This window comes from Pleuronectes platessa, chromosome 1 (assembly GCF_947347685.1).
Source record: "Pleuronectes platessa chromosome 1, fPlePla1.1, whole genome shotgun sequence".
Classification (NCBI taxonomy): domain Eukaryota; kingdom Metazoa; phylum Chordata; class Actinopteri; order Pleuronectiformes; family Pleuronectidae; genus Pleuronectes; species Pleuronectes platessa.
The window spans coordinates 5,198,225-5,204,224 of NC_070626.1; positions in this window are offsets into that span (position 1 = coordinate 5,198,225).

Sequence of the window (6,000 nt, forward strand, 5' to 3'; positions counted from 1 at the left end):
CTCTTGTTACTTTTGCACCATGTTTCACCGATATGTGATGATTATGACATGAATAAATTGTAAAAGGAAAGTACAGAAAAGAACAAATATGTAACACATGAAGGCATTACAAAAAATCAGGGCTACCTTTTATACCAGCTTCACGTCAAAATTAGCAGAGTAAATGACATATGCACCACCAAAAAAAGGGGGGAGAGGGGGAAAAAAGTGGCATTATGAACTGTATGTGTTTTACATTCACACCGTTTTCTGGTTATTGTAGCAAAAAAAGAAAAGAGAGCGAGGGAGGAAAAATAGGTTATTCATTACTCTCCAGAGCAGATTATGCATGCAGTAATGAAAATGCTAACGTATTGCCGTCCAGTAGTTCCCAGTAAAGTATTACTTCAAATAAACATTCTGTTTCCCAGTGCCGGGCTTTGTGAATAAATGGAACGGAGAAGGAACAGAGGGGTTTTCTCCCGTGCTGATTGGGTGCAGATGTGAGCTCCAGTCTGGGTTTGGTTAAAGTCCCACTGCCAGGAATATTCGCTCCAATTCAATAAATAGAGCTGTTAGGAGCGAGGCATTTCCTTGTCACCATGTCAAGGTTTCAGAGCGGATGTTTCACACTGGGTGTTTTCACTCCGTCTATAGTGTATCTAATGCTTCGACTACAGTATACAGCCGGCTCCGTGTGAAACACTGTAACCCGAGACCGCTGCCATTGAAAAGCTGAAGATTAAATGATTAGCTTGAACTTAACATTTAGGCTTAGGAAGTTTTCTTTATGGAACATGTTAAATTAATAAGTATATATTTGGAAACTCATGAATGAGTGGAGGAACTGTTCCTGCTTTTAAATAACTCCTACATTCAGAGAAAAATGTAAAAAGGAAATATGTGTGAGGGACATGAAAATGGTCACTGCTGAAGAGATTTAAATGTTTACTGACATTTTCTAAATCCTAAACTTCACATATTGTACAAAAAAAATCATTTAAATTAGGAGCTACCAAGAAATAATGTATTTGACTAATTAAATAAAAAGTATGTATGGATGAAATTTGAGAACCTGCAAAGGTTTTTACCCGTACAATCATGATTTAGCTTGAAAATAAGAGAGGTGTTTACTAGATGAGGCCCTACAACAGAGCGTCTGTATTTTGTGAGTGAAAAATAAATGAGCAAATCAAGTGTGTGAATAAACTGAAACAGAGGAGACTTCAGCAGCCGTACGAGCCTCGCATCACACACATGCACGCTCAGCTCGCCCATGTCCTCATCGCCCCTGCTGCACCACAGCCCTGAGTTCACTAATCTGCCCTTCCTTCTACTTCCCCCCTCCCCTGTGCCCATGAGGTGATCAAATCGTCGCATGGAGAAATCCTGGTGATCCAAGAGGGCCGGCCAGAAAGGTCACCGAGAGAGTCCGTAAAATGGATGAAGCCTAATGATTAGCTCAACCTTTACCTGATCAATAATCATTTATCCAACAATATCACCGCCAGCCATAGCCCCATTTGCCATTAACCTCAGTGGTGAGGAGAGAGGCAGTATTGTTTCCTCTGGCAGCTTTATGGCACTCAGATGAGTGGTAGAGCCCGGGATGGAAGCTTAAGGTTGGATCTTGATGGCTCAGATCCTATTAAGGGACCGTAGGTATTTTAGCGAAGTCGTGTCATATAATTACCTTTCTGAATGATTGACTGTGACACTGGCCATAGTGTTGAAATGGTAGAATAGGACAGCCTTTTTATGAAAGCATAAAATGCCAAAAAGGCATCCTACATTCATGTTATAAATGATAAGACGAACTAATAAAATGAAGTGTTGAAAATACTAAATCCCAAATAGTCTAATCTGCTGCTTTCAAACCAAACTTTGCCCTATAATGTATCTTCTTTATTTCCTTTTGTCATACAGTTTTAAAGAGAGAAAATGGATAATATTTATGTTTAATTTATATTTTATCTTCATATTTTTAAGCACAAAACATAAAAAAACATGGAAACATATTTTGCAACATGGGAAATATCTCTTCACACACTCACACACACACACACACACACACAAGCAGCAGCAGCAGCGGTCCCTGTCTCCTCTGTGTCTCTCCATGATGCCATCTTCATCATAACCTCTCCGTCTTTATTGCTTTTAATGACTCCCCCTCTCCTTTCATTAATTCTTTATCGATTCCTCCTGACGTTGCCTGAATTATTTTCCAATTACGGCAAATAAAAGAAAAGGAGAATCTATTGCAAATACGTGCCTGCATGTCTGTGTGTGGTTATGTACCTTCCACCAACATTTAATTAACTGCACACATACAGTGGCTACCTACACACATGTACGAGTGCTTATGTTTATTTTTGAGGCGTCGCTTGTATTTGGTGCACGGACTTGAGGAAATTCGTGCCGTTTATTTATTTACTTTTTGTGTTCACACGCACGCATACACACACACACACACACACACACACTCACACACACACACACACACAGACGAGGCGGAATGTGAATGTGACGGCAGAGAATGAGTGGAAAAGGTCACAGGAAGCTAATGGCTCCAGCTATCTAACATGGAATAAGCTCAGACACTTTGGACAGGTTTGTGTGTGTGTGTCGGAGAGGATCGGGGCCAGACGTGAGTGGAAAACAATGCAATACATTCACACAGATCCACTGAGAATCGAGACCCACACAGTTCAAATGGGCAAAGACACACACACACACACACACACACACATAGATATATATTAAGTGTTTGTGCCGCAACAGAAGCTACAGAATCTTTTAATGCTGTTTTGAGAGTGTGACTGATGCTGGCGGTACCGGATAGATTCAGTTGCGGAGTTAGCCTCAAAGGTCCGTCGGATGGCTCTAGTTAATACCCACAGGTCATTAATTACAACAATTATTCACCCTCATATCGCAGACACGTATCGACTCTTGTTTTTTACGCCCCGGCCCGGGTTGTCTGATGATGCACCCAAAAGGCTCAGCGGGAAAATAAAGCAAGTGCATTAAGCATGTGCGTGTTTTTTGTGGGTGTATTGGGGATGGAAATAGATTTTCACCTGCATCGGAACCTTGAATAGTTTATTTCATCCTGTGCAGTGCACCGGCCCCTCTGTTGCCCAATTAGATCATATTACTCTGAGGCAGAGTCAGAGAAAGTGATGGTTAATGATGTAAAACATGATTCAGACGAGCCTGGTACAAATGCACAATGCACAAATGTGCACGTGAAGTCTTTTTTTGCTATCAGTTACATTACTCTCATGACTTTGAAATGAGCAGCAAGGGGAAATTAAATTAACTTCTATTATGCGCTTACCTGAGAAGTGTTTGGTTGCTCTGTTGCTTCCTCAGTTTTAGCAAATGAGAGCCATATGTTATCTGCTTTGTGTACGTGTCAGTGTGCATGTCGGCCAGCAGCAGGTATTATCTGACCTCTCACTCCAAAGTGTGCATATATGCTTGTGTTTAGAGTGGGTCCACCACTGTGTATGCCTGCTTTTGGGAGCGCGTGTTTAAATGTGTCCCTGAGCGTGTAGCCCATATGTGCGTGCATTTTTGTGTGTGTGTGTGTGTGTGTGTGTGTCCTGACCTCTCCCGCCCTCTCTCTTCCATCCCTCCTTTGAGAGTGTGTGTGATATACAGAGCTCTAATTGTCAGGTCTGGCCCCGACATTCCTCGCCTCAACCAGCCTACCAACACTGTGTCACTTTAACAACCGCAAATTATCACCGCGATGGAGATCTCGGCTTCACAGTGGCTCTACGAGAATATAGATACATTTCCTTCCATAAATTACCCCCTCCAACCACCAGCACTGCACAATCACACCCGCACACACACACTACCTGTCCACAACGCCCCCTCTTCCTCCCTCATGTTCGCTGCTCTTTGACTGACGTTTTTACCACAACATTATTGCGTCTGCCTCAAGATGGGAGAGTCGTCACTGCGCCAAATGTCGCTAAAGTATCTGCCTAAAAGTAGATGAGATTAATCTCGCCCCCCCCTGTGTCATTTGACCAGGTTTATTGATTCCCACAGAGCCGAGCGGGATCTGAGCAGGGTTCCGAGCTTGTTTCCCATAAAGCCGGCGGCTGCTGGGACTGCACACTGGGGAAGAGGACAGGGCACACAGACGACCATAATACAGTACGTATAGAGATTGTTTCTCCTATTAGCATCTGTTCTGACTTAATTTTTGCTCAGGCTAAAGTCTGCTTCATCTTTCTCAAATTCATCTGATCCCTTTTTTTCTGTTTGCTGGAGTTTATTCAAAGAGGATGTTTCATGCTTTGCATCTATTCCTTTTCCTGGCTGTGAAATAACATTTTCTGTTAATACAATAAAATTTGAGTGACGTCAAAAGCAGTGGGTTATGGTTTTTTCTCCATCACTCTTAACCATCCAGCAGAACACAACAATTGAGATCCTAAATATCTTTACCCCCCCCCCCCCACCTCACAACACACTGGCTTTACAGAATGTACGATGGTGAACAAAGTCATTATCAAACTGGGGCCATTAGATCCCAGTCTGCCATGTGGTTCATTTTTATATCAGCCCTAAACAAAAATAATTCCAACCACCCAATCGGATGCAGCTTAAGTACTTCAACATGGCCTTTGCGAAGCGAAGCAGTCATCCTCTCCAGCAGACGGGATGCCACGTAAGTGTTTCAGTCTGTCTTTATAGAAGTCCAGGCCAGCTCCGCTACAGGCTCAGCCAGGACCGGGGGTTCAGCTTAATGAAAGGCAGATTGAAAAAGGCTCTTGATTGATTTCCTACATCTTGATTTGATATCCTGAATTAATTACTTGAACTTGAATAATATATAAAGGAAGAATAAATGTAGAACACTCAGGGGAAACTGGGAGAGGGCTTCAGTGTCACTGCTGCGGCTCTTGTTCAGATACTGTATCCATTGGCCGACGTTGCTGTGGAGGAACGCTCTGTGTGTCTGTGTGTTTTGGTGTGTGTAAGTAGGCATGTCACGTGTGTGGTGGTACGGACAGCTGTGGTACATGTGTATGTTGTGTAGCTTTAGCTTGTGTTAGTGTGTGTGTGTGTGTGAGTGTGTGGAGGGGAAAGAAGATGGTTTATGTAGTTGACTTCTCACAGAATTGTATCAGTACCCTTCCAGATTGTTGTGGATTTAGAATGAAGCTACAGTGCCAAATACTTTGAAAAAGTCAAACCTGGGTGTAATAATATGTGGTGATGAAGCAAAATGTGTAACTTTTTGCAAAATTCTCTTTAGAGATTTAGATGAAAGATGTACATATCAATTATTTACACATAAAGGGACCATTCTAGGGCAAAGAAAACAACAACTTGTACAATTTAGATGAAACACACCAGTGAAAATATCACTAGGATTTGTTTTTTTCAATTTCTGCCATTTCACCTAAATCTTACACACTGGACCTTTAAGGACCACAATCTCACCAGATGATTTGAATTATTTATTTTCATCATTGAGTCCTCAATCAAACAGTTCTAAAGTATACTGTCACTTTTGGTGCTGGACGTTGTCTGCAGAGCTTTTTATCAACATTCTATGTGCCAGACATACAGATTTGATTAAATGAGTGCCCTCTATATAAGTTAATATAATTACATACAATGAATTTCAATTATTCCGAAGGTCTGTTAAGCAATCGCAACAATCTACAGACCTAAATTCACAACTTCTCAAAATAAAAGCTCTGCAGTTCAGCTCGTGTGCTTTTACCTTGTAGACAAGTGTTGTTGCCATGACAAAGATTAGCCCCAGTGGCTCCAGTGAAGTGAGTTAGCCTAATATGGTGGAATAAATATAATCTGAATCAAAATGATCTGGCAGCAACTTTGAACCGTGTTTCGATGCAGTTACCAATCGCTACTGTGTGCACCCACTTCACTGCTCCAGGGCACTAGTCTTCTGTATATAACATTTGTATTCATATCGAATCTATCACACATCCAAATTGCAACAAATTTAACACTGCACATCGTCAG